We start from the raw sequence: 10,415 nt of genomic DNA on the forward strand, positions 1-10,415 counted from the left end.
GGGCAACAGCTGATTAACAACAGTCCGAGGAGTTTGGGTCACTCCCTACCTTCCCAGATCCAAGGCAATTAAGGGAAGAGGAGAAAAGCTTATCTTAAAGGAGTGACGGACACGAAAGCCAGGCACCTTCCCAAAATACCAACTTTGGCTTCTCTCCCCAAGCTGAACAGAACAGGGACCAAAAGTTAAGCTATTTCCAGAATCCCTCTTGCACTACACATGCTCTGGGGGATTCTCCACTTGATAGAACGGGTGATCCTGTTGAAGCCCTCACCTTGTTGTAAGATGGGTGGGAGTGAGATGTGGAGGGCTATCCATATGGTGCTGGAGGAGACTCTTGAGAGTCCCATGGACTGCTAGAAGATCAAACCTATCCATTCTTAAGGAAATCAGCCCTGAGTGCTCCCTGGAAGGACAGATCGTGAAGCTGAGGCTCCAATACTTTGGCCACCTCATGAGAAGAGAAGAATCCTTGGAAAAGACCCTGATGTTGGGAAAGATTGAGGGCACTAGGAGAAGGGGACGACAGAGGACAAGATGGTTGGACAGTGTTCTTGAAGCTATGAACATGAGTTTGACCAAACTGCGGGAGGCAGTGCAAGACAGGAGTGCCTGGCGTGCTATGGTCCATGGGGTCACGAAGAGTCGGACACGACTAAACGACTAAACAACAACAACAATCCATACAGTCACTCCTGATGCTGCAGCGCAGGGTTTCCTAGACATGGGTCTCCATCTGTTGTTGGACTACAATTCCCATCATCCCTGACCACTAGTCCTGCTAGCTAGGGATGATGGGATTTGTAGCCCAACAACAGCCGGTGACCGAAGTTTGGGAAACTGTGCTGTAGAGCGTGTTCAGCTTCTTGGAATGTTAGTTAGAGACCCCCGTGTTATGAAATGGGCCACACAATTTTTTGTTGTTGTTGTTTAGTCGTTTAGTCGTGTCCGACTCTTCATGACCCCCAAGGACCATAGCACGCCAGGCACTCCTGTCTTGCACTGCCTCCCGCAGTTTGGTCAAACTCATGTTCGTAGCTTCGAGAACACTGTCCAACCATCTCGTCCTCTGTCATCTCCTTCTCCTAGTGCCCTCAATCTTTCCCAACATCAGGGTCTTTTCCAGGGAGTCTTCTCTTCTCATGAGATGGCCAAAGTATTGGAGCCTAAGCTTCAGGATCTGTCCTTCCAGTGAGCACTCAGGGCTGATTTCCTTTAGAATGGATAGGTTTGATATTCTTGCAGTCCATGGGCCACACAATAGTTAGAATACAAATGGTGAAAGTCACACTGTCAAGATGACTGAGCAAGTGTCAAAGCACACGATCCTACTGCATGGTGATTGAGGCCCAGGTTTGGGACTGAATTGACCTTGGTCACCTTGATGAATGACCATTTTGGGGGGATAGACACGGTGTGTGTGTGTTGCAATCCTGCTGCTCATGCTCAATCTGTCATCAGATTTTGGGTCTGTGTTCCTTTGGAGAATTGAGACACAGCAGAGATTGTCGTAGCTGCAAGAAATATGGTTTATTCACCTATTTACACCTGCATGGAGGGAGTCTAGATCTTACAACATGGTCATTTCAAGAGGGGCTTGCCCTTCACAGCAGCAGTGCAGCCCTGGAGTCAAAGGCACCTCCCCTAGCCTGCCTCCAGCCAGCCTGCCAAGATGGATCCCAGTCTTTGCTCCCACCCTTTCCCCCAGCACACCTTGCTAAAAAGGACTATTTCCCTGTAAACTCAAACACCAACCCAATAACCACCACAACCCCTGTCCGCTCAGCCCCAAGATTTCTCCTAGATGAGTCACCAACCCCTTTTGTCTTGTTAATGCTTCTATCCCAGGCGAGGCCCTGACTTCGGAGGAAGTTCAGCCTGTACTTTTCCACTGGTCTCCAGTCTTTCCTTCAATGCTCCAGATAATCAAAATTTTACTGCTTATTGATTTTTATGGTTCAGGAAGGGTTCTTTCCCAAATCTATAGCAACAACAATAATAAGGTCATTTAGTTCCAAGCAGAACTAATTTCAAGAGTACTGCCCTTGCTGTAAAGAACACATTGTTTAGTTGGAGATGTTAACAGCTGTTTGCATTAGTACTAGCGTTAATGGAACGAAGAGTCTTTCAAATGCCCATAGGCTCCATGCAAGAACATTTTTTGCATAATTTCCTTATGAAGTATAAATAAAGAGTTCTCTTAGCTTGCTTTCTGACATATCCTTGAGTAGAAACAAGACTCTGGTGGAGCCAACATTCAGCCATGAAGATCTTCTTCTGTCTCTTCTTATTCTACCTGTTGAGTTTCCCAGGTGAGATATACAGGGCCCAGCAACCACAGGATTGAATTGTCAAACAATTTTGGCCACTCCTATCTGCCAGCTTGGGTATCATACCTAGATATGTGCATGCATGCTGGGAAGATCCCCCAGTTGTGCTATGTCAGTTGCCCAGACTTAAAGTCGCTTTAAAAAAATGTTAAGAGGAAAAGGTTGCCTTTACAGAATGAGGAATGTGTGTTTATTGATTATTATTACATTTATACCTGGCTGTTCCTTCAATGATCTCAAGGTGGCATGCACAGTTTCCCCCCTTCCCTCTGTTATCCCCACCACAAACCTGTGATGTGGGTTAGGCTGAGTGACAGTAATTGACACAAGGTCACCCAGTGAGCTTCATGGCTGAGCGGTGACTTGAACCTGGGTCTTCCAGGATCTAGTCCAACACTCGAACCACGACACCACACATATGGAAATATCTCTTCTTCTTGGACTGGCAATATTTCTTTTCTGACAACATAGTTGCAGGATTCGTCTATGATGAGACTGAAGATGAATGTTCTGGTGGATGCAAGGCATCTTGTTCCACTGATGAATATGAGGATGTAACCCAAAACTGCTTTCAGCAAGGCCATGTCTACTGTTGTAAAGGGAAAGGTAATACCTCTAAATTTTATTATGGGCCACAACTTCTGTGATTTACTGCTGGTGTTTCTAGGCAAGGTGCATATGGAGGGTGGGGTGGAACAATTCTGGCAACTCACATTGACCAGTTTGGGTCATTGTCAGGGGTATACAGGAAATATTCCCCAGTTGTGCTATGTCAGAGGCCCAGAATTAATGTACTGTGTTGTCTTCTTTGAATGAGAATTATGTAGCGATTACTAGCCTCTTCTCATCTTACTCATTATCTTGGAGAAAAAGCGACAAGTCAGGCGCCATAGGCTTCTGTCTTGGGCCCAATGCCGTTCCTAATCTCTACAAATGACTTGGATGAAAGAATCGAGGGGATGTTGATCAAAGGAATCGAGGGGATGTTGATCAAATCTGCAGTTGAAGGGTAGCTAAAGCCACAGGAGATAGAATCAGGATTCCAGATGAGCTTAACAGATTGGAGGATTGGGCCAAATCTAACATAAGGAATGTCAATGTAAGGCTCTACATTTAGGCAGGAATAACCAGATGCACAAATATAAGATGGGGGACATATAGTTTGACAGCAATACATGTGAGAAGCACGTATAGGTCTCAATAGAGACCTATACGTGCTTAACATGAGTCAACAGTGTGATGCAGAATTAAAAAGCTAATATAATTCTAAGCTGCATCAACAGGTGTCTAGAGTCCACATTAAGGGAAGTAAAGTACCCGTCTATTTTGCCTTGGTCAGACCACACCTGCAGTACTGTGTCCCATTTTGGACATCACAATTTATTGACATGCTGGAATGTGAACAGAGGAGGGTGACCAAGATAATAAAGGGTCTGGAAACCAAGTCTTATGAGGGAGTTGGGTGTGTTTAGCCTGGAAGAGAGGAGACTGAGAGGAGATATTATAGCCATCTTCAAATATCTGAAGGGCTGGAGCAAGCTTGTTTTCTCCGGTTCAAGAGGTTAGGATCAGTGCTTTATTTTTCATGAAAAATAGGTGCTAGAACTCACCATGAAGTTGAAACAAAATAAAAAAAATTCCTTCCATCAGCACCTTAAAGACCAACTAAGTTTTTTTTTATTTTGGTATGAGCTTTCGTGTGCATGCACACTTCTTCAGATACCATGAAGTTACAGTAGGTCTCCAGGTGACTCTGGGAAGCCCTGAATAGATGCTGGCTTGACAACAGCCATATTCATCACCTGTGGAGGTGCTAAAACTATGGCAAGCTGTCTCCCTAGCTGGTTTGGGGTTTGCCCCTGGTTCTGGTGCAAGTCAAATAAATGCACCCCACCTCCCTTGTTCTCTTAGATGCAGGCGAATGGCTAGGGTGGCTCGGAAGGGCGCTCACGCAAACATGCACATGTGCAGTGGTGGAGGCCTGGCTGGAAAGCATAAAGCCCACCTTCTCTGCATGGGAGACGGATTGAAGAAAAGGAAATATGAATTGGCCCCGTTCCGTAGCTTGACGAATCACAGCTAGGAGTTGCTAGGAGCTAGGTGGAGTCTATATAATAATAAAAATAATTTATTATTTATACCCCGTCCATCTGGCCGGGTTCCCCCAGCCACTCTGGGCGGCTTCCAACAAAATATTGAAATACAGAAATCCACCAAACATTAAAAGCTTCCCTAAACAGGGCTGCCTTGAGATGCCTTCTAAAGGTCTGGTAATTGTTGTTCTCTTTGACCTCTGGTGGGAGGGCGTTCCACAGGGTGGGTGCCACTACCGAGAAGGCCCTCTGCCTGGTTCCCTGTAACTTGGCTTCTCGTAGCAAGGGAACCACCAGAAGACCCTCGGCGCTGGATCTCAGTGTCCAGGCAGAACGATGGGGGTGGAGACGCTCCTTCAGGTATACTGGACCAAGGCCGTTTAAGGCTTTAAAGGTCAGCACCAACACTTTGAATTGTGCTCGGAAACGTACAATGAAAAGAGGGACATCCTACCATGCCCTCCATCACATCTCCAATGAAAATAGGGGTGTCCTCTTGCGCCTGAGAGGTGCTAAAACTGTGCTCTGGCTGGAAAAAAAAAGCACTGGTTAGGATCCAAACCAATGAATTCATGTTACAAGAAAGGAGACTCTGGCTAAACATTAGGAAGAACTTTCTGATTGTAAGAGCTGTTTGACACTAGAATGTACTGTGTTGGGAGATGGTGGACTTTGTTGGAAGTTCTTAAGCAGAAGCTGGATGGCCATCTGTTAGGAAGGCTTTAGTTGTGGTTTAGTTGGGGTTGGACTAGATGACCCTTGGAGTCACTTCCAACTCTACAATTCCATGATTCTACTGATCATATTTCTTTTTCTGGTCCTATGCTTGCAGCACACGATGCAGAGGAGACTACTAGTGATGCCAAATGCCCTGCGAAGTGCAGGCCACGTTGTCTCAGTAATGAATATATAGCTTCTAGCAGAAGATGTGGTACTGGGAAGTCCGTGCAGTGTTGCAAAGTAACAGGTAGGGTTGTCATATTTTAAAGAGCAAAAAAGAGGACACATTTTCCATCTTTTTCTTTTAACTGTGAATCACTATGATGACTCTCCTTTTAAATAACCCTACTATATGTAGGCTATAGACGCTGTGATATATTGCTAGTAGCAATATTCTTAACTTTATCCCTGAAACCCTTTTTGCAAAACACTGGCAGTCTGCAGTTGCTCTCAGCCTATTTACATCCTGCAATCTCCCACAGATACACTTGTGCTTAAAGCACTTTACAGAAAACAGACTATGTAAATCCAGACGTGGACCCCAAATTTTTCCAAGATGCTTGCTTGCTTATTGATTGATTGAATTTTTATACTGCGCTATACCCCCAGGTCTCAGGGCAGTTCACAGAATAAAATCAAAATATAAACCAGGCATCCCCAAACTGTGGCCCTCCAGATGTTTTGGCCTACAACTCCCATGATCCCTAGCTAAGAGGACCAGTGGTCAGGGATGATGGGGATTGTAGTCCAAAACATCTGGAGGGTCGAAGTTTGGGGGTGCCTGATATAAACACATAAAATACATAATCAAAATAAAAAGAACAACAACCCAATAACCCCCCAACCCCCCCCATTTTAAAACGGCATAGGATGTCAACCAAATCAACCAAAGGCCTGGTTAAAAAGGAATGTTTTTGCCTGGGGCCTAAAGGTGTACAATGGAGGTGCCAGGCAACAGGGACATAGCGAGGCGGCGTGACACCCAGGGTGGCAAATTGCCATGTACCCGGCACATGCGTGTTACGTAACGACGCATGCGCCGTTACATGGCGGGGGTATCGCCGCCCGCCCGCCCGTCCAAAGCCGTGCACCTCCAGCTACAAACTCCAGGTAAAAAGCTTTCTACCTGGAGTTTGTAGCTGGAGGCGTGCGGCTTTGGAGGCGCGGGGGTGGTGGCGGCGGCGATACCCCGCCACGTAACGCTGAGTGCAAATGGGGTTTGGAAGATGGCGGGGATGGGATGGGCGTGGGGGGCACTCATGGACCAAGGACTTGGAAGATGGTGGGGAAGGAACTTGGAGGATGCTGGTGGGCAGGTGACAACAGGCAGGCGAGTGCTCGCCAAAACCTCCCAGACATTTAAAAATTGTGCCTGGACATTAATTTTAAGCCTGAAAAAGAGGACATGTCCGTTTTTTCCTGGACACATGGCAAACCTAGTACCAGGTGACATTTCTTCCATTTCTGTATGAGCCACAACTTCTGTAATTTACTGGTGGTGTCTCTAAGTAAGGCGCACAAGGAGAGGGAAAAGATCCTGGAGCTGTTTTCACTTCTGTTTGTTCCACCATTACAAGCATTTTGGCCTGCCAGGTGGAACAATTGCTCTCCGCCCTGTGAGGTTTCTCCTGACCCCTCAGAACCAATTTCGGGGGAATGAGGGCATGCTTGGTTAGTAATGGGAGGGACACCCCATTGCGCAAGCAGAAGTCTTCCATTGATGTTGGTTGAATCCTACTCACTGAACAGCACGACTCACTGAATAAGTGGCTTCTAAAAGCATCTGAATATCAGAGATGAACAAATGCAAGGATTTGTTTCATCAAAAAATGGATGAACAGGGCTCCCTGGGCAACTTACTGAAAATGGAGCTGTGGTCTTTACAGATTTAATTGCCACTCCCTTGCAGACGTTAGAGTAAATGCAAAGCAATGTGGTTCTTAAGGGGGCATGTTCCCTGTAGGAACTCCTGTAGTCATGGCTTTGCTGCAGACTGTTCTAAGATGCTTGGGGACATTCCTTTGTATACATTCCACACCAGAACACTGATGATTTATTTGGGATTTTTGTGAAAGATATTCTGGGAGGTGGGGAGAGTTGTGTATTGTAGAGCAGGAGGGGAGAATGTATTAACAGCTTTTAAAAGCTCTTGGATTTTTACATTTCAACTCATTCTTGAGTTTCCTTCACCAAATAATTTATTATTACATTTGTAAATGGCAGCCTTTTGTAACTTTTTGAATTGAACCAATAGTCTTGAGAGACTGGACTCGTTTCGTCCCACCCCATTATTAAAATGGGATCTGTTATACAGTAGTTAGTTTTAAAATATATAATATGTTTCTAGGAGGCTACGTCAGTCCTAACGACGTTGGGTGTCGTGGTCAGTGTAGAGCATCTTGCCGAAGAACCGAAGTTTCGGCTTCAAAATTTTCCTGTCGTCCTGCTAGCTATCACTATTGCTGCAGACTTTGAGGTAATGCTATGTGGCAGAGAAATTATGGCTAAACGGTGTGGGATGCATGGTGATAGTTGTTAATACCTAAACAGGTTTTTAATGAAAAGCTGATCAATACCAAACAATAATTTCTAAAAATGAATGTTCTCCTCATCTTTACTTATTTTACCAAACTATTATCCTGCCATTTTATTTATTTATTTTACAAATGCTCTAGTCAGAAACCCCCTCCCAGGTCTACATTATTTTGGCTTTTGTAATCAGTTCACAAGATTCTCTTTAAATATATTTAAAATATTTGTGGTAAATTTCAGAAAGTTTTTAGACAAAGCATGTGAGGAGCATCAGAGCTGCTAAAGGGTTAGGCAGTCTGCTGTGACATCTGGCCACTGGGGGAGGAGTACATACAGGGATCTGTCTTTCTTCTCTGTATTATTGTTGTGTTTGGTTTCGTTTTCCACCGGCCGGGAGCTGCTGATTTATTGCTGTGTAAAAAAAGGACTTAGCTTAGAAGACAGAAGCTGTCCTCTGTGATTTATTTGTGTGTTGCCCTCTGTGGTCGACACAGCCGCCGCTGTGCAAGGAAACTCTGCAATTTACGCCGAGAGGAGCCCTGAAGGGGAGGGCAGACTCAGCTACGCAGCAGAAGCCTGCTGGATGTTTGGACTTTCAGCAATCATTGTGAAGATTCATATCTCATAATACTGCATCACAAAGCATAGGTAGTTTTCATTTGATGCTATTGCAGACCCTCTAGTCCCAGATTTACAGAAGCTGTCTCAGTTTCAGATTTAATCGTGAAATGTCCTGCTTTTCCTTAGGGCATCCCTATATTCATTGAAGAAATGTTGGAGGGTATGGTAGGATGTCCTTATTTTCATTGGAGGGTATGGAGTTATGGGAACCCCGAATCAAGGAGATACAATCTTTAGAAGAGGCAAAGGCAGCCCTGTGTAGAGAAGTTTTTAAATGTTTAAAGTATTATTACGGTTTTTATATATGTTGGAAGCTGCCCAGAGTGGCTGGGGCAACCCAGTCAGATGGATGGGGTATAAATAATAAAATTAGTATTGTTAGGGAATAGGACACCCCTGTTTTCATCAGAGAAATGTTGGAAGGTATGCTATTGAATTCATCCTTTTTTCTTCTCTGTTTAGGAATGGCCTCTGGTAAAACCTGCAAGGGCATTAATGGCCACCAATCCCTCCTTAAAACATGGATTCCTTCCTCGTTGCTAAGCTTGATTCACCTACTATGCGACTTTGTCACCTGGAAGAAGGTTTTGATCTACTGAAAAGCCTTTCTCTTGCCTATAGCTGTGGTTTGTCTTTCTGCTCCTAATAAAACAAACCTATAGCACAGATACCTACTATCTCATGTTAATGTCTTCCGAGTGGGAGGGGATTGTGCATCTCACTTACCATTTTGCTCTATGACTGCAGCTGAAAGGAATCCAACCTTACCTGCATGGAATAGAAACACAGCTTGGTGGTCTTTCTGCTTCTACCATGCTTTTGATTCCACAAAGAGGGATTCCTTATTCCAAGGGAGCTTTCGCTAAGGGGAACACTTCATCCCTATTGCAGAAGGAACGAGCTGGCCATGAGTGTAATCAGCGCTTCTTCGTCCTTTTTTTGGGGGGGGAGGGAACCTGAGCTGCCGGTAGCCATACATTGATAAATTCCTGTGGCACAAAATGGCTGCCACGGGCTGCAAGAAAATAGGTGCTAGTTTTCCATACCCATGACTGTGGTCACAAGGAAAAGCCCTCAGGCAGCAGGCTGGGGACAGCTGGCAGGGACAATAGATGAAGGAGCCACGACAGCTGTCCACTGAGCTGTCTGCTGAGACTTGTCTCCTCGTCTTCTGCTCTGATGGGTATACAGTGGTACCTCGCAAGACTAATGCCCTGCAAGACGAATTTTTCGCAAAACGAATTGACTCGCGGAATGAATTAAATTAGTCTTGCGAGGCACCACTGTATTGCTCATCACCATCTGGGAAAATGAGGGCCACTGCTGTCTGCTCCTCTCTGGCCTGCTCAGTGTGCCAGAGCGCTCTCTCTCTCTCTCTCTCTCTCTCTCTCTCTCTCTCTCTCTCTCTGTCTCTCTCTCTCTCTCTCTCTCTCTCTCATACACACGATTCATGAACATCCCTCCTTCCGAAAAGCCCCTCTATGGACTGAGAAAGGCCCTCCCTCCCTCCCTCCCTCCTTCCTTCCTTCCTTCCTTCCTTCCTTCCTTCCTTCCTTCCTTCCTTCCTTCCTTTGCTCCAGAGCTTTCCCAGTGAAAACCTACTCTGTAAAGCTGAATCAGAGCAGATGTTAATCCACGGAAAACCCAAGTTGCAGTTTGCTGAGCTTCAGCTTTAAAGAGTGGGTTTTTGCAGGGGAAACTCTGGAGCAAAAAGTGGAGCGCTTGGACATGGACCTGTAGAAAGAGTGGAGCCAATGGTCTGTGTGGATAAGCACCCAAAGTGCCCTCCCACTAGAGGTCAAAGAGAACAACAATTACCAGACCTTTAGAAGGCATCTCAAGGCAGCCCTGTTTAGGGAAGCTTTTAATGTTTGATGGATTTCTGAATTTTAATGTTTGATGGATCTCTGTATTTTAGAATTTCTGTTTTGTTGGAAGCCGCCCAGAGTGGCTGGGGGAACCCGGCCAGATGGGCGGGGTATAAATAATAAATTATTATTATTATTATTATAAGTGTGCTCTGCAACAGTGGCTGCTGTGCCAGAACAGCTTAGTCAGTCAAAGCATTAAACATTCCCATGAGCTCAAAATAACCACCCAATGTATCCCTTCAGGGTTT

The 10,415-nt window shown here is 45.3% G+C and overlaps 1 long non-coding RNA gene across 1 annotated transcript; it reads left to right on the forward strand.

Annotated features, from left to right (window-relative positions):
- Positions 1 to 2,801: 2,801 nt before the first annotated feature.
- On the forward strand, positions 2,802 to 8,960 carry LOC148686414 (uncharacterized). The gene is made up of 4 exons (XR_015949397.1): positions 2,802 to 2,936; positions 5,256 to 5,390; positions 7,491 to 7,619; positions 8,759 to 8,960. It is a non-coding gene; the product is annotated as an uncharacterized LOC148686414 (long non-coding RNA).
- Positions 8,961 to 10,415: the final 1,455 nt, after the last annotated feature.

This window comes from Zootoca vivipara, chromosome 3 (assembly GCF_965207765.1).
Source record: "Zootoca vivipara chromosome 3, rZooViv2.hap1.1, whole genome shotgun sequence".
NCBI lineage: Eukaryota > Metazoa > Chordata > Lepidosauria > Squamata > Lacertidae > Zootoca > Zootoca vivipara.